The sequence below is a fragment of the Pseudophryne corroboree genome, chromosome 10, assembly GCF_028390025.1.
Source record: "Pseudophryne corroboree isolate aPseCor3 chromosome 10, aPseCor3.hap2, whole genome shotgun sequence".
Classification (NCBI taxonomy): Eukaryota; Metazoa; Chordata; class Amphibia; order Anura; family Myobatrachidae; genus Pseudophryne; species Pseudophryne corroboree.
In genome coordinates, this window is record NC_086453.1 from 293,004,166 (window position 1) to 293,028,879 (window position 24,714).

Consider the following 24,714-nt stretch of genomic DNA (forward strand, 5'->3'; position numbering starts at 1 on the left):
ACCAGTGACCACTGTCTGACCACCAGTATATTGTGATTGTCTGCCTGAAAAAGTTAAACACTCGTCGTGTGGTGTTTTTATTCTATAAACGCATTCTGCTGACAGTGTCCAGCAGGTCCGTCATTAATTATATAATATATACCTGTCCGGCTGCAGTAGTGATATATATATATATTTTTTATATCATTATCATCCAGTCTATATTAGCAGCAGACGCAGTATGGTAGTCCACGGCTGTAGCTACCTCTGTGTCGGCAGTCGCTCGTCCATCCATAATTGTATACCACCTACCTGTGGTGTTTTTTTTTTTTTCTATCTTCTTGATACTAGTAGCTTACTTTAGGAGTCTGCAGTGCTGACAGTGTCCAGCAGGTCCGTCATTATATAATATATACCTGTCCGGCTGCAGTAGTGATATATATATATTTTTTATATCATTATCATCCAGTCTATATTAGCAGCAGACGCAGTACGGTAGTCCACGGCTGTAGCTACCTCTGTGTCGGCAGTCGCTCGTCCATCCATAATTGTATACCACCTACCTGTGGTGTTTTTTTTTTTTCTATCTTCTTGATACTACTAGTAGCTTACTTTAGGAGTCTGCAGTGCTGACAGTGTCCAGCAGGTCCGTCATTATAATATATACCTGTCCGGCTGCAGTAGTGATATATATATATTTTTTATATCATTATCATCCAGTCTATATTAGCAGCAGACGCAGTACGGTAGTCCACGGCTGTAGCTACCTCTGTGTCGGCAGTCGCTCGTCCATCCATAATTGTATACCACCTACCTGTGGTGTTTTTTTTTTTTCTATCTTCTTGATACTACTAGTAGCTTACTTTAGGAGTCTGCAGTGCAGCTGACAGTGTCCAGCAGGTCCGTCATTATATAATATATACCTGTCCGGCTGCAGTAGTGATATATATATATATTTTATATCATTATCATCCAGTCTATATTAGCAGCAGACGCAGTACGGTAGTCCACGGCTGTAGCTACCTCTGTGTCGGCAGTCGCTCGTCCATCCATAAGTATACTAGTATCCATCCATCTCCATTGTTTACCTGAGGTGCCTTTTAGTTGTGCCTATTAAAATATGGAGAAAAAAATGTTGAGGTTCCAAAAATAGGGAAAGATCAAGATCGACTTCCACCTCGTGCTGAAGCTGCTGCCACTAGTCATGGCCGAGACGATGAAATGCCAGCAACGTCGTCTGCCAAGGCCGATGCCCAATGTCCTAGTACAGAGCATGTAAAATCCAAAACACCAAATATCAGTAAAAAAAGGACTAAAAAATCTAAAATAAAATTGTCGGAGGAGAAGCGGAAACTTGCCAATATGCCATTTACCACACGGAGTGGCAAGGAACGGCTGAGGCCCTGGCCTATGTTCATGGCTAGTGGTTCAGCTTCACATGAGGATGGAAGCACTCAGCCTCTCGCTAGAAAAATGAAAAGACTCAAGCTGGCAAAAGCACAGCAAAGAACTGTGCGTTCTTCGAAATCACAAATCCACAAGGAGAGTCCAATTGTGTCGTTTGCGATGCCTGACCTTCCCAACACTGGACGTGAAGAGCATGCGCCTTCCACCATTTGCACGCCCCCTGCAAGTGCTGGAAGGAGCACCCGCAGTCCAGTTCCTGATAGTCAGATTGAAGATGTCAGTGTTGAAGTACACCAGGATGAGGAGGATATGGGTGTTGCTGGCGCTGGGGAGGAAATTGACCAGGAGGATTCTGATGGTGAGGTGGTTTGTTTAAGTCAGGCACTCGGGGAGACACCTGTTGTCCATGGGAGGAATAGGGCCATTGACATGCCTGGTGAAAATACCAAAAAAATCAGCTCTTCGGTGTGGAAGTATTTCAACAGAAATGCGGACAACATTTGTCAAGCCGTGTGTTGCCTTTGTCAAGCTGTAATAAGTAGGGGTAAGGACGTTAACCACCTCGGAACATCCTCCCTTATACGTCAGCTGCAGCGCATTCATCATAAGTCAGTGACAAGTTCAAAAACTTTGGGCGACAGCGGAAGCAGTCCACTGACCAGTAAATCCCTTCCTCTTGTAACCAAGCTCACGCAAACCACCCCACCAACTCCCTCAGTGTCAATTTCCTCCTTCCCCAGGAATGCCACTAGTCCTGCAGGCCATGTCACTGGCAATTCTGACGAGTCCTCTCCTGCCTGGGATTCCTCCGATGCATCCTTGCGTGTAACGCCTACTGCTGCTGGCGCTGCTGTTGTTGCTGCTGGGAGTCGATGGTCATCCCAGAGGGGAAGTCGTACTCGTAAGACCACTTTTACTACTTCCACCAAGCAATTGACTGTCCAACAGTCCTTTGCGAGGAAGATGAAATATCACAGCAGTCATCCTGCTGCAAAGCGGATAACTGAGGCCTTGGCATCCTGGGCGGTGAGAAATGTGGTTCCGGTATCCATCATTACTGCAGAGCCAACTAGAGACCTGTTGGAGGTACTGTGTCCCCGGTACCAAATACCATCTAGGTTCCATTTCTCTAGGCAGGCGATACCGAAAATGTACACAGACCTCAGAAAAAGACTCACCAGTGTCCTAAAAAATGCAGTTGTACCCAATGTCCACTTAACCACGGACATGTGGACAAGTGGAGCAGGGCAGGCTCAGGACTATATGACTGTGACAGCCCACTGGGTAGATGTATGGACTCCCGCCGCAAGAACAGCAGCGGCGGCACCAGTAGCAGCATCTCGCAAACGCCAACTCTTTCCTAGGCAGGCTACGCTTTGTATCACCGCTTTCCAGAATACGCACACAGCTAAAAACCTCTTACGGCAACTGAGGAAGATCATCGCAGAATGGCTTACCCCAATTGGACTCTCCTGTGGATTTGTGGCATCGGACAACGCCAGCAATATTGTGTGTGCATTAAATCTGGGCAAATTCCAGCACGTCCCATGTTTTGCACATACCTTGAATTTGGTGGTGCAGAATTATTTAAAAAACGAGAGGGGCGTGCAAGAGATGCTGTCGGTGGCCAGAAGAATTGCGGGACACTTTCGGCGTACAGGCACCACGTACAGAAGACTGGAGCACCACCAAAAACGCCTGAACCTGCCCTGCCATCATCTGAAGCAAGAAGTGGTAACGAGGTGGAATTCAACCCTCTATATGCTTCAGAGGTTGGAGAAGCAGCAAAAGGCCATTCAAGCCTATACAACTGAGCACGATATAGGAGGTGGAATGCACCTGTCTCAAGCGCAGTGGAGAATGATTTCAACGTTGTGCAAGGTTCTGCAACCCTTTGAACTTGCCACACATGAAGTCAGTTCAGACACTGCCAGCCTGAGTCAGGTCATTCCCCTCATCAGGCTTTTGCAGAAGAAGCTGGAGACATTGAAGGAGGAGCTAACACAGAGCGATTCCGCTAGTCATGTGGGACTTGTGGATGGAGCCCTTAATTCGCTTAACAAGGATTCACGGGTGGTCAATCTGTTGAAATCAGAGCACTACATTTTGGCCACCGTGCTCGATCCTAGATTTAAAACCTACCTTGGATCTCTCTTTCCGGCAGACACAAGTCTGCTGGGGTTCAAAGAACTGCTGGTGACAAAATTGTCAAGTCAAGCGGAACGCGACCTGTCAACATCTCCTCCTTCACATTCTCCCGCAACTGGGGGTGCGAGGAAAAGGCTCAGAATTCCGAGCCCACCCGCTGGCGGTGATGCAGGGCAGTCTGGAGCGACTGCTGATGCTGACATCTGGTCCGGACTGAAGGACCTGACAACGATTACGGACATGTCGTCTACTGTCACTGCATATGATTCTCTCCCCATTGAAAGAATGGTGGAGGATTATATGAGTGACCGCATCCAAGTAGGCACGTCAGACAGTCCGTACTTATACTGGCAGGAAAAAGAGGCAATTTGGAGGCCCTTGCACAAACTGGCTTTATTCTACCTAAGTTGCCCTCCCACAAGTGTGTACTCCGAAAGAGTGTTTACTGCCGCCGCTCACCTTGTCAGCAATCGGCGTACGAGGTTACATCCAGAAAATGTGGAGAAGATGATGTTCATTAAAATGAATTATAATCAATTCCTCCGTGGAGACATTGACCAGCAGCAATTGCCTCCACAAAGTACACAGGGAGCTGAGATGGTGGATTCCAGTGGGGACGAATTGATAATCTGTGAGGAGGGGGATGTACACGGTGATATATCGGAGGATGATGATGAGGTGGACATCTTGCCTCTGTAGAGCCAGTTTGTGCAAGGAGAGATTAATTGCTTCTTTTTTGGTGGGGGTCCAAACCAACCCGTCATTTCAGTCACAGTCGTGTGGCAGACCCTGTCACTGAAATGATGGGTTGGTTAAAGTGTGCATGTCCTGTTTATACAACATAAGGGTGGGTGGGAGGGCCCATGGACAATTCCATCTTGCACCTCTTTTTTCTTTCATTTTTCTTTGCGTCATGTGCTGTTTGGGGGGTGTTTTTTGGGAGGGACATCCTGCGTGACACTGCAGTGCCACTCCTAGATGGGCCAGGTGTTTGTGTCGGCCACTTGGGTCGCTTATCTTACTCACACAGCTACCTCATTGCGCCTCTTTTTTTCTTTGCGTCATGTGCTGTTTGGGGAGTGTTTTTTGGAAGGGCCATCCTGCGTGACACTGCAGTGCCACTCCTAGATGGGCCAGGTGTTTGTGTCGGCCACTTGGGTCGCTGAGCTTAGTCATCCAGCGACCTCGGTGCAAATTTTAGGACTAAAAATAATATTGTGAGGTGTGAGGTGTTCAGAATAGACTGAAAATGAGTGGAAATAATGGTTATTGAGGTTAATAATACTTTGGGATCAAAATGACCCCCAAATTCTATGATTTAAGCTGTTTTTTAGGGTTTTTTGAAGAAAAAAAAAACGAATCCAAAACACACCCGAATCCGACAAAAAAAATTCGGTGAGGTTTTGCCAAAACGCGTTCGAACCCAAAACACGGCCGCGGAACCGAACCCAAAACCAAAACACAAAACCCGAAAAATTTCCGGTGCTCATCACTACATTCTATACCTGTGGTGCATTTTAGTTTTGCAGTTTGCTGACACAGTGACCATCACTATACTATATATAGCAGTACGGTACGGAAGGCCACTGCTGTACCTCCCTCTGTGTCGTCATTAAGTATACTATCCATCTACATTCTATACCTGTGGTGCATTTTAGTTTTGCAGTTTGCTGACACAGTGACCACCAGTATATATAGCAGTACGGTACGGAAGGCCACTGCTGTACCTACCTCTGTGTCGTCATTAAGTATACTATCCATCTACATTCTATACCTGTGGTGCATTTTAGTTTTGCAGTTTGCGGACACAGTGACCACCAGTATATATAGCAGTACGGTACGGAAGGCCACTGCTGTACCTACCTCTGTGTCGTCATTAAGTATACTATCCATCTACATTCTATACCTGTGGTGCATTTTAGTTTTGCAGTTTGCTGACACAGTGACCACCAGTATACTATATATAGCAGTACGGTACGGAAGGCCACTGCTGTACCTACCTCTGTGTCGTCATTAAGTATACTATCCATCTACATTCTATACCTGTGGTGCATTTAGTTTTGCAGTTTGCTGACACAGTGACCACCATTATATATAGCAGTACGGTACGGAAGGCCACTGCTGTACCTACCTCTGTGTCGTCATTAAGTATACTATCCATCTACATTCTATACCTGTGGTGCATTTTAGTTTTGCAGTTTGCTGACACAGTGACCACCAGTATATATAGCAGTACGGTATGGAAGGCCACTGCTGTACCTACCTCTGTGTCGTCATTAAGTATACTATCCATCTACATTCTATACCTGTGGTGCATTTTAGTTTTGCAGTTTGCTGACACAGTGACCACCAGTATATATAGCAGTACGGTACGGAAGGCCACTGCTGTACCTACCTCTGTGTCGTCATTAAGTATACTATCCATCTACATTCTATACCTGTGGTGCATTTTAGTTTTGCAGTTTGCTGACACAGTGACCACCAGTATACTATATATAGCAGTACGGTATGGAAGGCCACTGCTGTACCTACCTCTGTGTCGTCAAGTATACTATCCATCCATACCTGTGGTGCATTTCAGTTTTGCACAGTTTGCTGACCACCAGTATATAATATATAGCATTACGGTACAGTAGGCCACTGCTCTACCTACCTCTGTGTCGTCAAGTATACTAGCTTAGTCACACAGCGACCTTGGTGCGCCTCTTTTTTTCTTTGCATCATGTGCTGTTTGGGGACAATTTTTTTGAAGTGCCATCCTGCCTGACACTGCAGTGCCACTCCTAGATGGGCCAGGTGTTTGTGTCGGCCACTTGTGTCGCTTAGCTTAGTCACACAGCGACCTTGGTGCGCCTCTTTTTTTCTTTGCATCATGTGCTGTTTGGGGACTATTTTTTTGAAGTGCCATCCTGTCTGACACTGCAGTGCCACTCCTAGATGGGCCAGGTGTTTGTGTCGGCCACTTGTGTCGCTTATCTTAGTCACACAGCGACCTTGGTGCGCCTCTTTTTTTCTTTGCATCATGTGCTGTTTGGGGACTATTTTTTTGAAGTGCCATCCTGCCTGACACTGCAGTGCCACTCCTAGATGGGCCAGGTGTTTGTGTCGGCCACTTGTGTCGCTTAACTTAGCCATCCAGCGACCTCGGAGCAAATTTTAGGACTAAAAATAATATTGTGAGGTGTGAGGTGTTCAGAATAGACTGGAGTGGAAATTATGGTTATTGTGGTTAATAATACTATGGGATCAAAATGACCCCCAAATTCTATGATTTAAGCTGTTTTTTAGGGTTTTTTGAAAAAAACACCCGAATCCAAAACACACCCGAATCCGCCAAAAAATTTTCGGTGAGGTTTTGCCAAAACGCGTCCGAATCCAAAACACGGCCGCGGAACCGAATCCAAAACCAAAACACAAAACCCGAAAAATGTCCGGTGCACATCACTAATTATAATAAACATATTTCTATTTTCCTGACAACATGATGCAATTTTTCTGCTTTTACATATTTAGGAAGTCATTGGGGCTGAGAGTGTATGGGTGGTATATACGCCCACATGGAACTGGCCACACCCACACAGCACTGGTCACACACCCTCTGCTTCTCACTATACATTGGGGCTGATACTGTTGAACATATACATGCCCTAAATCTCTCTCTCTCCCTACCTAACATTTAGGGGGGAATTCAAATTTTTAAAAGTCGGTTGGGTGTCTATTTTTTCCTGTCTAATAGATAGGAGAAAACAGACACCCAACTGACTTTTCAAACAATTGAATATCCCCCTTAGGGTCTAATAATCCTCACATTAGACATATTAACTGATACAGTTGATAACTGATTACTCTAGAGCAAGTCAAATGATCAGCCTATTCTAATCACATCCTAAAAAAGGAGGAGGCTGCGCTCAGAAGGTCATGTGACCAATGAATACACATTGGTCTAGACAATCACATGACATACTCCAACCTATGGGAATCCATAAATCTATCAAGAACCGTCCCCATGACTACAAGTTGATATATAAGTATTGGTTGATGTTCTCTCCACCCCTCTTTCTTTTGTTTTGTTTAATAGAAACATACTTTCTAACTATAGAAATATAAGTTTGTGCTTACAAGATGTTCCTTCTAAGAAATGGGTCTGTCTCCGTTTTTTTATTAAATTATTTTTATATATATTATAGTTGATTGCAGGAATTGAGTATCCAGGTGCTAATTAGCAGCCATATTGGACTAGTTATAAAAACCCAGAATTGACCAAACACATTATACCTTTGAAAACGCTCCACTTGAAGGCAGGAAACGCGTCAGATGTGGTGACTTTCACTGTCAGGACACTGGAGTAGAGGAGCTGGACCATCCCCTGGTATCGTGGTACCGAGCTAACTTTGAAAGTAACCCAGCAATTTGCTTATGGAGGACTTTACACAAAATAATGCATGAGGAATTTGCCCTATAAGGGATCTGCTAAGAACTTCTTCCCCTCTAATGGTGGATGGGCCAGTAAGGAACCACTGTTATTTGGATATCCATCTCAAACACAGGGATAACTACAGGAACGGACTCCTACAGCTAAGCATCACTCCAGTGAGAGATGTTGCCTATTTCCTGACCAGTGATAGGGTAAAACCCTTTTTAAGTGCACTGAGCTGGTTTTTAAGTATTTACTTTGTGTATGTATTTTTATGAATTTTATTAAATTGTTATTATACATTCACTCTCAATATTGCCTTTAGAGCACAGACTCCTTTTTTCATTTGTTTGTACCTATACTAGGTGATTCATCGCGCCCTACGGGCGCTCTTCACACCGTTGTAAGGGGCTATGCCCCCTTAACCCTTGCGGTGTGCAATATTTGTATTATATGGAGTATTACCTACAATCATAATTGTGTGAGTGGTTAAATATTGCACAGACAAAGGGAATGTGATGGTTAAGGGGTCGTAGCCCCTTGCAACGGCGTGAACAGCGCATGCAGGGCCTCATGAATCGCCTAGTAGGTGCTGTGGTTGGGGGAGTGGCGGGTGCGGGGGAGCCGCGGATGGGGAAGGGGGTCCGGGGTGCTGCGAGTGGGGCCTGGGTGGTTGCAGGGATGGCGCGCGTGGGGTAGGGGCTGGTGTGGTGGTGGGGGAGGGTGCCCGCAGGTGGGGGTCCGGAGCCACCACGGGTGCCGCGGGTGGGGAAGGGGCAGGTGCGGTGGTGTGGTGGGTGGGCGGATGTGCTGCGGGTGGGGGACCAGAGCCACCGTGTGTGGTGGAGGGTGTGTGTGCGGGTGCCTCGGTTGGGGCCCAGAGGTATTGCGAGTGGGGGAGGGGCGGGTAATGCTTCTCTTGCTTTTCCTCCTGGAAGCAGCCAGGCTTCTGCCCTCCCGTTGCCAGTGGCTCTCCCGGAAACTCGCACAGCAGCCAATCACTATTGTTAGCGCCATTGTCCTTACGCGCCGCATTACAGGGAAGAAGATGCACTCAATAAGCTACAGCTCCCAGCAGGCTTTAGCACCAGAATTTTTCGGGGGTAAGGGCTGCTGGGAGCTGTACTTTATTTAGTGCGTCTACTTCCCTGTAATTCGGCGCGTTTGGACACTGGCGCTAACAATAGTGACTGGCTGGCAGAACTGACTAACTCGCTGAATCAATGTAAAAGGTGACAGTAGGTGTGCAGTGTCAGTGACACTGCACACCTACTGCACTGCACAGCACTGTCATCATTTACATTGCTTCAGCGTCCATACATTACCCTCCGCGATATCACCCACGCTATCCGTTACATTAGCCACCTCGGGGCATCCAGGCCGGCCGGCCAGGTGCTGTGTTGTGGAGACAGGGCCTCTGGGGATCTGTGCGCGGCTGTGGCGGGGAGGAGCTTCTGTGACATCACGCGCAGAGGAGGCTCCGGGGCTCAGAGAGTATGCGGCGCAGGGAGGGCTATGAAAGCCTTCCGCTGTGCCGCTTTCATACACATCTATGCCGGTGGCCACAGCAGCTTTTGTTCCTCCTGCGCCGTGGCTAGGGAGTGGAGATTGTTGATGCCAGAGTGGGCAGGCGGACTGGCAGCAGGACATAGAGGGTTATTCCGACCTGATCGCAGCTGTGCTAAATTTAGCACAGGTATGATCACTTACACTGACATGCGGGGGGACACCCAGCACAGGGCCTGTCCGCCCCGTATGTCAGGCCTGCCCCCCCCTCCACAGAAGTACAAAAGCATCACACAGCGGCAATGCTTTTGTACTTGAAGAGTAACTCCCAGCCAGCGCAGCTCCTGCAGCTGGCCGGGAGTTACTCGTTGCTGCCCTGGTCGCAGCGGCTGGGTGTGACGTCATGCAGCCGCTGCGGGCCGCACCCCTCACGGTCCGCCCACGCCAGCCAAGCGCCAGCGCACAGCGGTGCCGGCGCATGCGCAGTTCTAACCTGATCCGCTGCGATGAACTGCAGCGAGCGATCAGGTCAGAATGATCTCCATAGGACGCTGCAGTAAAAGGTTTTTTCCTCCCTATCTACAGCAGATACTTGCTGCAGATGCAGTGGCATACCCTCCAGCTAGACCTTTTCGTCAGGTACAGTCCTTATTTTTTATGGTCTGTACCGATTTTTGGCTCTCCAAACTCCCATTTAAAGTATAGGGAAAGGGGCGTGACCACACAACTTTTACCCGTGGCCACGCCCCCTTTTCGAATTTGTAGCGATTTTTATGTGTAAATTGTTGGAGGGTATGTTGCTGCAGATGCAGTGGGCCTATTTTGGGGTGTGGACCTGAAGCTGCAGCTCTATCAGCCCCATTGCTAATCCTGCTCTGTGAACACCCAGAACTCAGCAGCCAAAGGGCAGAGCCTCCCACTGGATGTAACCTGTGTGGGAGGGCATTTCTCGCCCAATCAGCTGTGGACTGGGTGTGATAGACCTGCTGCTAACCCAATGAGAGCTCCTAGCCACTCCCAGCGTTATCCACACAGTCACAGAGTGACAGATCTGGGCAATTATATACCTAATATGTGGGACTGACTCTCCCCTATCAAGGCAGCTGCTCAGTAAAGTACCTTTTGTTCAAAGCGCACTAATATACCTAGGTATATACAATCTGTTTCCTTGAAATCACATCCTACCTGCATTTCACCATTTCTGTCTGTCTGTCTGTCACTTAGGTTAAAACAAACTTACAGACTCAGTAGACAGTTGGTAAGTGACAGGTCTAAAGCAAGTCACATGATCAGCCTATTGAGGTTATTTATCACATCCTATCTGCATTTCACCCAGGGCAGGTGCAACCCACTCAGCAAATTATACAAAGCAGGGAGGCCTGCTGAGCCAATTGTTGCTGTCGCTGCGCCTGTCAAACTATTTGACAGGCAGTCAGCAGCAGGCCCCCTGAAGCACTGCTCTTCAGTCTCAGGGGGTCATTCCGAGTTGTTCGCTCGTTGCCAATTTTCGCAATGGAGCGATTAAGGCAAAAATGTCCATGCGCATGGTACGCAGTACGCATAGTAAGTATTTTAGCACAAAACTTAGTAGATTTACTCACGTCCGAACAAAGATTTTTCATCGTTGAAGTGATCGGAGTGTGATTGACAGGAAGTGGGTGTTTCTGGGTGGAAACTGGCCGTTTTCTGGGAGTGTGCGGAAAAACACAGGCGTGCCAGCATAAAACGCGGGAGTGGCTGGAGAAACGGGGGAGTGGCTGGCCGAACGCAGGGCGTGTGTGTGATGTCAAACCAGGAACGAAACGGGCTGAGATGATCGCAGTGTAGGAGTAAGTCTCCAGCTACTCAGAAACTGCTAAGAATTATTTATTCACAATTCTGCTAATCTTTTGTTCGCAATTCTGCTAAGCTAAGATACACTCCCAGAGGGCGGCGGCCTAGCGTGTGCAATGCTGCTAAAAGCGGCTAGCGAGCGAACAACTCGGAATGACCCCCTCAAGTCCACCGCTGCTGTTGCTGATTCTCTGGCTGGACTGGGGCAGTATATTAAAACCAGGTTGGGGACAGGACCTCTGATGTCACCAGGGAGGGGAACAAGGCTGAACAGTGTACCCGAAATGTACCCTGGCGGGCTCGCTTCGCTTGCCACCGGGTTACTAAAGAGAGTAATTGGTGGCGTGGATAGTGGAAATACTATCGCGCCAGCCTAGCTCCCCCCCGACTTCAGGGGTCCTTTAGCCCATTTGCTACCATCACATGCACCTCTGACCCTGGAGATCGGCAGCAGCAGCCTCATGGGAGAGACTCATTCTGTAGCTGTGTCTTTGCTCTGCCTGTGCCTGATGTTGCTTCCTGTGAGTACACTGTGGCATCATGTGGGGGCACTAGACTTCTGTGTATAAGGGGCACTACTAGCCGCCGGGATTAAGAGCACTCACAGGCTGCAGGGTGCATGTCTGGAGCTTCCAGTGGGCGGCACTGCAGCAGCGATACTAGCTGCAGGGTGCTATTCCAGGCAACATGCTAGCCAGATTGAGGACTGTGAGGCAGCGACAGTGCTACCCCCATAGCAGGGCTGTATTACCCCATGGCCGGGCCCCTAAGCTTTCAGGTATTTCAGGCCCCCTCTGTCATTTCCACCTTTCACCCCACTACAGCTGACATGTGGGAAGCAGGGCTTATGTCATCATTCAAACATCCAGCTAAAATAAAGTCCGCTGCCCTCTTTTCTCCAAGCACAATCGTTCTTCCTTTTCTCTTTTGAAATAGCGCTACTGCACTACTGGTCCGCTGTCCCTCCCCCTGCGATTGTCTCATAACAAATCTCAGCTGACTACGAGTGTGCCTTGCTATGGCCCAGAGTGTAAAGTGCCTTTAACTAACGGAGCCCTAGGGTGCAGGTAACAGTGTCTCAGCAAAAATAATTGATGGGTCCCTAGTCCCTTCAGCCTAGTCAGCTTTATGGATAATACGGCCCTGCCCCAGAGCCCTGCGCCACACCCTTAGTTACAGCCAAGGACATAGCTACCATAAGTGCAGGGAGTGCAGCTGCTATGGGGCGCAGAGCTGAGAGGGCCCCACCTTCCCTGTCACTGTTACGTATATTATATACATTTCTGCAGCAGGTTACATTGGTTTCCACAGGGAAACATCGGGGGTGTAGAGTGGATCTGGACCCAGAGGCACCAACAGGTAAAGCTTTAGCTGTCCCAGGATGCATAGGGGCCTCCTCTATAACCCATCCTCCAGGCACTGAGAGCTCAGTTTCAAGTTGGTGCCTGCAGCAGCAGGTCCCTGAACAGAGGGCTGTGCTGAGCAGCCCTGAAAGCTTTTCAATGAAAGAAAAGGAGAGTTATGGTAGACTTACCATTGTTAACTCTCTTTCTGCGAGGTACATTGCGTTCCACAGGTAAACATTGTGGTGTAGAGTGGATCTTGATCCAGAGGCACCAACAGGCTAAAGCTTTAGGCTGTCCCAGGATGCATTGGGGCCTACTCTATAACCCCGCCTCCGGGCACTGTGAGCTCAGTTTCGTTAACCAATCCAATGCAGGAGCAAGTAAGAGAAAAGGTAGAGGTTAGTCACATACAACTACATTCTCACAACAGGAGAAGGGACCAACGGCTAATGCCATACAAACCAATAGAAGCTAGGTGCATCAGGGTGGGTGCCCTGTGGAACCCAATGTACATCGCAGAAAGAGAGTTAGCAATGGCAAGAAAATCTGCAGTAGATGTTGCCCTGGGCTGGGGAGAGGCTACAGGTCAAGCAACAGCTCCCCTGTGCTGGACTTCCACCCCAGGTACTAGTGAGCCTTATTAAATGGGGCGTTAGTACACCCGACCTATTGCTCTATTGCCCTGGTGGTCTAGTGGGGTCCCTGCTCAGTGACAGTGTCCATGACAGTAAGAGGGTCTCCTAGGCGGGACCCGCCATTAAACCACAATCCGTCTGCGGCCTGGGGAGATGGACCACGGCGTTGGCGTGGACACTGTCACTGGGCAGGGACCCCACTAGATCACCAGGGCATTCGGAGTGCAGGTCAGGTGTATTAACACCAGCTTAATGGGGCTCCATAGTACTGGGGTGGAAGACAAGCATAGGGGAGGCGGCGTTTGACCTGCAGCCCCTCCCCTGGCCCAGGGCGCCATCTCCTTGCAGATTTCCTGCCCTGGAGCTACCTGACTCTCCCTCACAGCCTCTGGATGCCATCTTAACAGCATAGCTGCAGCAGATCTCTGAGATTGCTGGGCAAGGTCTCCCATGTAAAGCCACCTGTGTACAGGCTGGGATTATGTTACTCTGAGCCAGTGTTTTGTTGTAGCTACTCTGTACCCTAGCTCTGTGCTCTCTCCGGGGACTTCCGTGTGATTCCAGTGGTCCAGATATCGCCTCCGCTCCCAGAAGTCTGCCTGCAGCCTTCACTGCAAAAGATCCACCAGCTCCCTGCTGTGCTGTCAGTCAATTGCTCTCCCAGTGGCAACAAGTGGATTTCCAGAGTCTTGTGAAAGGCTACCCTGTCTGCCTGCTTCAATCACACAGCCTTTGGAAGATTCTACTAAACTCAGGTGCTCGTTTAATCAGCTCTCAGTTTAACTCATTCTTCACCGTTGTCGTCTGCTGCAGTTTCACAGTGCTTCAAGTGTTATCTTCACTATTTGCAAGTATTCTATTCAGTATTGTTTTTTCATTGTTGCTGCAATCAAGGACAATTCTTCACAGCCTTCCAGTTTAACCTTTAAGCTTCAGTACAAGTCTCTACAGTTATTCATTAATGTCTACAATATCTAGTTAACACTCTCTTTACAGTTTGGCACCAATCATTGCTTCATTTGGGCAATTCTTCACAAGCCTGTTTAAACTCAGTTGTATGAACATTTCTTCAATGCATCTTTAAGATGCTTATCATTATACCATTCATTGCAATATGTCAGTATATATATGGTGACTAATAATTGTCATTTAACTCCTTACTGTAATTGTTGCCTTTAATAAATATATGAAACAGAACTTTCTTCCTCCTCCCTGTTTTTATCATACACCAGCACCTACACCTTTGGTTGGTCCAGGGTTAACGAATTTACAAAAACACTTGACTCTAACAGTGGCATAATATGAATTGGAGGCACTGCGGTGTGGCATAATATGGACTAGGGGCGCTGTAATGTGGCATAATATGAAGTGGAGACACTATGGGGGTAATTCTGAGTTGATCGCAGCAGGAACTTTGTTAGCAGTTGGGCAAAACCATGTGCACTGTAGGGGAGGCAGATATAACATGTGCAGAGAGAGATAGATTTGGGTGGGGTGAGTTCAATCTGAAATCTAAATTGCAGTGTAAAATAAAGCAGCCAGTATTTACCCTGCACAGAAACAAAATAACCCACCCAAATCTAACTCTCTTTGCAAATGTTATATCTGCCCCCCCTGCAGTGCACATGGTTTTGCCCAACTGCTAAAAAATGTCCTGCTGCGATCAACTTGGAATTACCCCCTATGTCATAATGTGAATTGGGGAACTGTGTTGTATAATGTGTACTGGCAGCCCTACAATGTGATATAATGTGAACTAGGGTACTACTATGATTCAGAAAATGAACTAGGGATCTACTATGGTGCAATACATTAATAACTGCTGCAGAGAGGTGTCACTCTAAAAGCATTGGGACAGGGGCCCCTTCAAAATGTTAGGGCCCACAAAGTTCTGACTACGCCGCTGGTTACAGCCCTGCCAACCCGTCACGTCATGCGAGGAAACATGGCTGCCAGTAGGGCTGCTCTATACACTGCAGAGTGCCACAGTGTACCTGCTAGCCAGATGCAGGGGAAGTGACAGTGATGCCTCCAGGGCCCTGCACCCTAGGTAATGACACCACTTGCACACAACTCCCTATGGCCCTGCTCATACAGACCCAGACATGCACAGGGTGACTCATATACAAGCGGTTCTGACACACGGTGACACAGAAATACACACTGGGGCACACAATATAGTGCCCCCCTCCCTCTGTTATCACCCATGGGGACTGTGGCAGCTCCTCTCCATCTTATCTCCCATGGTGATTGCGGCAGCTCCACCCCCTCATATCTCCCACGGTGACTGCAGCAGCTCCACCCCCTCTTATTTCTCATGGTGACTGTGGCAGCTCCACCCCCTCATATCTCCCACGTTGACTGCAGAAGCTCCACCCCCTCGTATTCCTCATGGTGACGGCGTCGGCTCCACCGCCTCTCATCTCATATAAGGGGGAGATGTACTAAGCTTTGAAATGTGATAAAGTGGAGAGTGATAAAGTACCAGCCAGTCAGCATAGACTCTGTTTGAAAAATGACAGTTATGAGCTGGTTGGCTGGTAGTTTATCACTTTCCACTTTATCACTTTTTAAGGCTTAGTACATCTTGCCCATGATGACTGTAGCAGCTTTGCCCTCTCCAACTCAGACTACAGTATACCTCCTCCCGCAATGGTCAGTTTACAGTTCCATAGCTCTAACTTAATGGTCCAGTGGTGCCCCTGTGCACCCTCCTTCTTAATGTAGCTCTGCAGTCTCCTACAAATCCTATGTTGGCCATTGGGTGCAGGCACATTGTGATTGCAATTGTGATGTCTAGTATATTTTGTAGCCAATCATAATTGTAAACTGATAACAGTTATATTAGACTACTGTAATGCCCTCTACCTTGGTGTCCCAGCTGTAAGTGGTGCAATTATTTTGCTGGTAGTAAATGCAGCTGCTAGGCTGTTATCCAACCAGTCCCGTTCCAGCCACATAACACCCATCCTCTACTTCCTTCACTGGCTGCCTGTAAGATGGCGAATTGTCTTCAAGATTGGCTTACTGAGTTTCAAAGCCCTACATGACCAGGGCCCAAGGTACCTGAAGCAGCTTCTGACCCCATACTGCCCCACTCGATTACTGCGATCTGTAGATGAAGGGCTTTTAGCAGTAACTAGAATCTCCTGTAATTCATCTGGGGGTCGAGCTTTTAGCCATGTGGCTCTAACTCTATGGAACTCACTTCCCCGCACAGTGCGAGAGGCCCCAACTATAGAATCCTTCAAAAGTAGACTCAAGACTTTCCTGTTTACTCAGCTTAATGTCCTATTAATATATCCATGCTCTTTGTATTTTATAGAAAGCTTTTCTGTTCTTCATTGTTTCTGTACTGTATTATGTTAATTCTGTTAAGTGCCTTGAGTCCTATTGGAGAAAGAACACTATATAAATATAATGATTATTATTATTATTATTATTATTATTATTATTATTATATAATGCAACAAAATTATATGATAATTTTCTGCATGTCAGTTTTTAGTGCACTTTTTTTTCAGGAGCGTTGCTGCCCTCTGGTGTTTTCATTCATGTACTGAATTTGTATCTTGTCTATAGAGCTACACTAAAAAGGTCTACAGTCAATAGGTCTACCACTAATAGTAGACATGCATTAAGTCGACACGGTCAAAAGGTCAACATGTAAAAGGTAGACAGTTCAACAGGTCAACAAGGTCAACAAGGTCAACATGACAATGGTTGACACACATATGGTAGACACAAGTTTTTTTGTTTGTTTTTTACACTGTTTTACAAAGTTTTCATACTTTACCATCCACGTTAACTATGATTGGGAATAGTAACCTGTGCCGAGTGCAGTGGTAGCGGAGCGAGGCACCGTGCCCGAAGCATGGCGAGCGAAGAGAGCCATGCGAGGGGGCACAGTACACTAATGGGACTTGTTTGTGGCAGAAAAGTGACAAAACACCCCCCAAAAAATGGTGTCTACCTTTTTGGGGTTGACCATTTCCATGTCGACCTTTTGACCTTGTCGGCCTTTACTACTGCCAAACTATTTCATGTCGACTTTTGACCCTGTCGACCTAATGCATTTCTACCATTAGTGGTAGATCTATTAACTGCAGACCTTTAGTTTAGATCTAATAATCCGGGTGTGGTTCATAGGATCGACCATACTTAGGTCGAAATTGTCTAGGTCGACCACTATTAGTCGACATCCAAAATAGGTTGACACAAGCATTGGGTCGACATGAGCAAGGTTGACAAGACAAAAGGTCGACATTTTTTTTTTTTTTTTTTTTGGGTGTCGTTTTCTTCGTACAGTGACCGGGAACCCCAATTAGTGCACCGTGTCCCCTCGCATGGCTCGCTTTGCTCACCATGCTTCGGGCAAGGTGCCTCGTTCTGCTACCGCTGCGCTCAGCACAGGTTACTATTCCCAACTGTAGTCCACTTGGATCGAAAAAGTTCAAAAAATGAAAAAAATTTTGAAAAACTCCTGCCGACCTTTTGTCATGTCGACCTAGCACAGGTCGACCTAGTGTCCATGTCAACCTAGAAACCATGTCAACCTAATGCATGTCGACCAATAGTAGTCGACCTAATGACTGTCGACATAGAGACTGGATACCAATAATACCCCTTTTACACTGACAATTTTATCCCGGGATTTTGCACGTGAACGCGCATCATCCCGGGATTTTTGTCAGTGTGAAAGGGTACAGGGACAATTTCCCGGGACGAGCATCCCGGGATTTCAACCCAGGATTCGAACTGGGTTGAATCCGGGACCGTGAAGCTGTGCAGTGTGAACGGGTATACCGGGTCAAGGGGACCCGGCACCGCATAGGAGGAGGCGGTGCTTGGAGAAGATTATCTCCAAGCACCGCCTCCGGTAGAGTCAGCGGTGACGTCAATGACCCAGCAATATGCCGGGTCGGGACGCTAGTGTAAAAGGGTCTTTCCCGGGAATGTGTCCCGGGAAATATACCTGGACACATTCCCGGGAATGACCAGATCCTGCGAGTGTAAAAGGGGTATAATTCACACCCGTCAAGAACACAAGAAAACTAGGACAGGATCATTTTATTGAATCTGTTGACAGATTTATTTGTGGCTTAGTAATTTAAATTGATGCATTTGATCTGTGCACAAACTTGTATCAGGCTTACTGACTTTCTGGCTGCCCCATGTGGGAGGGGGCAGCCAGTGAGGGGGGGTTTCCGTGGGTGGGTGTGTATGTATATGCGCATGTATGTGTGATAAATATATGTATGTATATGTGTGTGTAATAAATATATATGTGTGTGTGTGTGTGTGTGTATATATATATATATATATATTTTATAAACACACAAACACACATACATATATATGTACGTACGGAAGCAGGACGTCAATCATAGAGACTGGTAAACCATAGAAAATCAGCACAGGACGCTGACGCTGTTTGTCAACATTTCAGAGTCTAACTCTAAAACGTTGACATAAATAGGCGGCACTCCACGGACTTGAATAAAGTCAAACTGTATTCCAAAAAATTTTTTCATGGTGCAAAAAACAACATTTCAAGGCTCTTCGGCCTTTTCATCAGGTTATGCATCATAAGTGAGGTGAAAAAAAAAGTATTTTGTTTATTGTTTTTCACCTCACCTATGATGCATAACCTGATGAAAAGGCCGTAGAGCCTTGAAATGTTGTTTTTTGCACCATGAAATGTTTTTTTTGCGAATACAGTGCCGCCTATTTTTCTTCAATAGAGGTCTATCACAGGACTCAAGGATTACCAATATATATATATATATATATATATATATATATATATATATATATATATACTAGGTGATTCATCACGCCCTACGGGCGCTCTTCACACCATCGTAAGGGGCTACGCCCCCTTATCCCTTGCACACCCTTGTGGCGTGCAATATTTTTATTATGTGGAGTATTACATCCAATCATAATTGTGTGAGTGGTTAAATATTGCACGGACAAAGGGCGTGCAATGGTAAAGGGGTGGAAGCCCCTTGCAACGGCGTGAACATCGCACGCAGGGACCGGTGCATCACCTAGTAGGTGCTTTGGTTGGGGGAGTAGGGGGTGCGGGGAAGAGGCGGATGGGATCCTGGGGTGCCACGGGAGGGGTGGTTGCAGTGGTGCCGCAGGTGGGGGAGGGTGCGTGGGTGACGCGGGTGGTGGTCCGGAGCCACTGCGGGTGGCGGAGGAGCAGTTGCAGGGTTGCCCCGGGTGGGGGAGGGGGGATGCGGTGGTGCGGCGGGAAGTACGGGTGCGGGGCTGCTGCGGATGGGGGAGGGGGTCCGGAGCTATTGCGGGTGCTGGAGGGGGTGTGTGGGGGTGCAACGGATGGGGCTCAGAGGTACTGTGAGTGTGGGAGGGGCGGGTAATGCTTCTACTGCTTCTCCTCCTGTCAGCAGCTAAGCTGCTGTCCTCCCTTTGGCAGTGGCTCTCCCAGAGACTCGCACATCAGCCAGTCACTATTGTTAGCGCCAGTGTCCCAACGTGCCGCATTACAGGGAAGAAGATGTATGCAATAAACTACAGCTCCCAGCAGCCCTAAGGGGCGGAATGCTTCGGTACTAAGGGCTGCTGGGAGGTGTAGTTTATGTAGTGCGTCTACTTCCCTGTAATGCGGTGCGTTGGGACACTGGTGCTAACAATAGTGACTGGCTGGCAGAACTGACTGACTGGCTGAATCAATGTAAAAGGTGAGAGTGCTGTGCAGTGTCAGTGACACTACACACAGGCCCGTTGCTAGCCGCTCAGCAAAGGGATGCAGTGCAGGGAGGCACCAGGAAGGAGAGACGTCTCCCTGCTCTGCATCCCTGTGCTGAGCTTCTGCTGCTATCCCTGCTGCTGGCGGCTGCTGTCACACATGCAGCGGCGCCGGAAGCACAAAACTTTTTCTCCCCCTCGGCGCCGGCAGCACAAAACCTCCTCTCCCCCCTCCCCTGTGTGACATTCAGTGTCCGGGCGGGAGACAAAGTGGGCGGAGCTAGATGGGAGTAAGGGGCGGAGCTACACGGGCCATGCTGCAGGTGGAGGATGAGCTGCTACAGCTTCGGCCAGCCAGACTTCATTAGAAATGTGTGTGGAAAGAGAGAGAGTGAGTGTGTGTGTGTATATACAGTGTCTGTGTATACTGTATATATGTGTGACTGTGTATGTGTGTAATGTATGTACAATATGTATGTGTGTGTGTGATTGTATATATATGTGTCTGTTGTGTGTGTGTATGTGTGACTGCTGCATAATGTGTGTAAGCGTCACTGGTACAGGGGGCGTTACGTGTGTTAGCGACACTGGTACAGGGGGCGTTACGTGTGTAAGCGGCACTGGTACAGAGGGCGTTATGTGTGTAAGCGGTAGTGGTAGAGGGGGCATTACGTGTGTAAGCGTCACTGGTACAGGAGGCATTACGTGTGTAAGTGTCACTGGTACAGGGGGCGTTACGTGTGTAAGCGTCACTGGTACAGGGGGCATTACGTGTCTAAGCGTCACTGGTACAGAGGGCGTTACGTGTGTATGCGTCACTGGTACAGGGGGCGCTACGTGTGTAAGCGTCACTGCTACAGGGGGTGTTACTTGTGTAAGCATCACTGGTACAGGGGGGGCATGACATGTGTAAGCGTCACTGGTTCAGGGGGCATTACATGTGTAAGCGTCTCTGGTACAGGGGGCATTACATGTGTAAGTATCTCTGCTACAGGGGTCATTATGTGCGCTGTGAGTTTGTAAAGTATGCAAGGGTGCAAATTTATAGTTTACAGGGGGGCGCCGAACACTCTAGCAGTGGTCCTGACGGCACACCCACTGCACTGCACTGTCACCTTTTACATTGATTCAGCGTCCAGACATTACCCTCCGCGATATCACCCACTCTATCCGTTACATTAGCCATCTCGGTGCTTCCAGGCCAGCAGGCCAGGTGCTGTGTTGCGGAGTCAGGGCCTCTGGGGATCTGCCTGCGGCTGTGGTGGGGTGGTACTTCTGTGACATCACGCGCAGAGCAGGCTCCGGGGCTCAGAGAGTATGTAGCGCAGGGAGGCCTATGAAAGTCTTCCGCTGCGCCGCTTTCATACACATCTATGCCGGTGGCCGCAGCAGCTTTTGTTCCACCTGCGGCGCGGCTAGGGAGTGGGGATTGTTGATGCCGGATGGGGCAGGTGGACTGGCAGCAAGACATTGGTGGTCATTCCGAGTTGATGGCTCGCTAGCAGTTTTTAGCAGCCGTGCAAACGCTATGCCGCCGCCCACTGGGAGTGTATTTTAGCTTAGCAGAAGTGGGAAGGAAGGGATCGGAGAGCGGGTACAAAAAAATGTTGTGCAGTTTCAGAGTAGCTTCAGACCTACTCTGCGCTTGCGATCACTTCAGACCATTCAGTTCCTGATTTGACGTCATGAACACGCCCTGCATTCGGCCAGCCACGCCTGCATTTTTCCGAACACTCCCTGAAAATGGTCAGTTGACACCCAGAAACGCCCTCTTCCTGTCAATCACTCTGCGGCTGCCTGTGCGACTGAAAAGCATCATCGCTAGACCCTGTGTAAAACTACATCGTTCGTTGTAATAGTACGCGGCACGTGCGCATTGCGCTGCATATGCATGCGCAGAAGTGCCGAGTTTTTGCCTGATCGCTGCACAGCGAACTAATGCAGCTAGCGATCAACTTGTAATGACCCCCATAGGACTCTGCAGTAAAAGGATTGTTTTTTCCCCTATCTACAGCACAGAGACTTGCTGCAGATGCAGTGGCATACCCTCCAGCTGCACCCTTTTTTTATGGTCTGTACCGTTTTTTGACTCTCCAAGCTTCCATTGAAAGTATAGCTGTACCCGTGGCCACGCCCCCTTTTCGAATTTGTCTCAATGTTTATGTGTACAATGGGGGTCATTCCGAGTTGTTCGCTCGCAAGTTGCTTTTAGCAGCTTTGCACACGCTAAGCCGCCGCCTACTGGGAGTGAATCTTAGCATAGTAAAATTGCGAACGAAAGATTCTCAAAATTGCTATTACACACCTCTTAGCAGTTTCTGAGTAGCTTCAAACTTACTCGGCATCTGCGATCAGTTCAGTGCTTATCGTTCCTGGTTTGACGTCACAAACACACCCAGCGTTCGCCCAGACACTCCTCCGTTTCTCCAGCCACTCCCGCGTTTTTCCCAGAAACGGTAGCGTTTTTTCCCACACACCCATAAAACGGCCAGTTTCCGCCCAGAAACACCCACTTCCTGTCAATCACATTACGATCACCAGAACGAAGAAAAAACCGTGAATAAAATTCCTAACTGCATAGCAAATTTACTTGGCGCAGTCGCACTGCGGACATTGCGCATGCGCATTTGCGACTAATCGCTCCGTTGCGAGAAAAAAATAACGAGCGAACAACTCGGAATGACCCCCATTGTTGGAGGGTATGTTGCTGCAGATGCAGTGGGACTATTTTGGGGTTTGGGGCTGGAGCTGCAGCTCCATCAGTCCCATTGCTAATCCTGCTCTGTGAAAATACAGCAGGCAAAGGGCAGAGCCTCCCAATAGATGTAACCTGTGTGGGAGGGCGTTTATCGCACAATCAGCTGTGGGCTGGGTGTGATAGACACGCCACTAAAGCAATGAGAGCTCCTAGCCACGCCCAGCGTTAGAGACCCAGGCATTGAATCACAGGGCTATTATAAAGGAGATATATATATATATATATATCACACATTTAGATATACATACACAAGCTCACACATGTAAACACGCATACATACATACATACATACATACAAACTGTACTGTACATACACAAGCACACACACAAACCCACATACATACATACATACAAAAACACACATAAACAAAGATTTAAAACTTACATACAGTATGCAGCGTTCTACACCAAGGCTGGGAGAGAGGGGCGGCCGCGGCAGTGTGAGAATGGAGGGAGCTGCTGTGGCTGAGCATGCGCAGCCAGCAGCTCCCCTGGCACCCGACACATAATGTAAGCAGAGAGCTGCATAGCTCTCTGCTGTTGCTATAGCTCCCTGTCCGTGATTGCAGCTTTTGCTGAGACGGAGACAGCTGTGTCTCCGTCTGAAAACATTTTTTGGTGTCATCAGGAGGGTTTCCAGGTACTCAGAAACCCCCCCTGCGTGCGCCACTGCAGGATAGGTGGAACGGGGGCATGGGTCGGTGATTGTGTCATCATGGCCCGCCCCCACTATTCAATGACCTGATCACCAGCATTGAATAGCTGGGGGCGGGACTACAATGACGTGATTCAGCACAACTCCCCAGACCACCCACTATGAAGGATGGGACTGGGGGTGAGGTCAGATCCGGGAGACTTGCCTACCTTGCCGGGGGACGGGAGCACCACCCGATTTTCGGGAGCATACCGGCCGATCTGGGAGGGTAGGCAAGCATGACTTGTATATCCCTAAAATCTGGACTGTTGGGGTTCCTTGAGGACCGAGTTTGGGAACCGCTAGTCTAATCTAATCATGACCAGTACTTTTATACAATTCTCTCACAGTGCTATAGTGGCCTCTTTCCTGGCTGCAGTTACTGTACAATCATGCTGGCTTGGGGCTCCTGTTCGCTGGTTGTGCGATGGTTCCATGCTTCATGATTTGGTCGATCGTATGTGTTATGTGCATCTATATGTTATTCATGTACACATTTTTAATCCCATTATATTCTTATATAAAACATGAAGTGGTACACTATGGTATTTTCTGGTGTTTTGGGGTCTGATTTCAGATATACCAAAGCATACCTCCCAACATGACCCTTTCCAGGAGGGACAGAATGCTCTGCTTCTGGACTTCCCACCTAATGTATGATTGCCATCACCTGTGGGAAAACACCTTTCTTATCTATTAACCTGTTCAGCACAGATGATGGCAATCATAAATTAAGAGAAAAGTCCAGGAGTTGGGAGGTATGACAAATAGGCCCTACACACTGGCCGATTTTCTGAAAGATATGAACGAGAACTCGTTCATATCTTTCAGTGTGGAGACTCCAGCGATGAACGATGCGCAGCCCCGCGCTCGTTCATCGCTGGTCTCCCGTCGGCTGTGCATGCAGGCCAATATGGACGATCTCGTCCATATTTGCCTGCACTTCAATGCAGCCACGTGACGGGGGGAGTGAAGAAACTTCACTCCCCCCGTCACTGCCCCCCCGCCGCCGGGTCGCTCGTCGCCCGTTTTGGCCGTCGGGCACCTCGGTGGCGCATCGTCAAATGAGTAGGGCCCTAAAGTCATACAAGGTCCAATTATCATCTGGCTCATTTTCTGAGTGACAGTGAATGAGTTGTATATACAGCATATAACCTACAGTTTGTAGACAATCATGTTAGTAATTTACTGCATTTGGTACGATACGATATGATATGATACGATACATTTATTGATATATTCGGTATACCAAGTGAAACAAGTTATACAGTATGATG

At 48.2% G+C, this 24,714-nt stretch overlaps 1 protein-coding gene across 9 annotated transcripts in view; it reads right to left on the minus strand.

Moving 5' to 3' along the window:
• Positions 1-24,714, minus strand: part of CAMTA1 (calmodulin binding transcription activator 1) — a 2,328,268-nt gene that overhangs the window by 326,582 nt on the left and 1,976,972 nt on the right. Inside the window, exon 1 of one of the 9 annotated variants that reach the window (XM_063943393.1) lies at positions 13,791-13,885. The exons of the other annotated variants lie outside the window; for them this stretch is intronic. The gene's annotated coding sequence lies outside the window, so the exon portion shown is untranslated. Of the gene's footprint in view, positions 1-13,790; positions 13,886-24,714 lie in introns of those variants that run through there. 9 annotated transcript variants of the gene reach the window in all.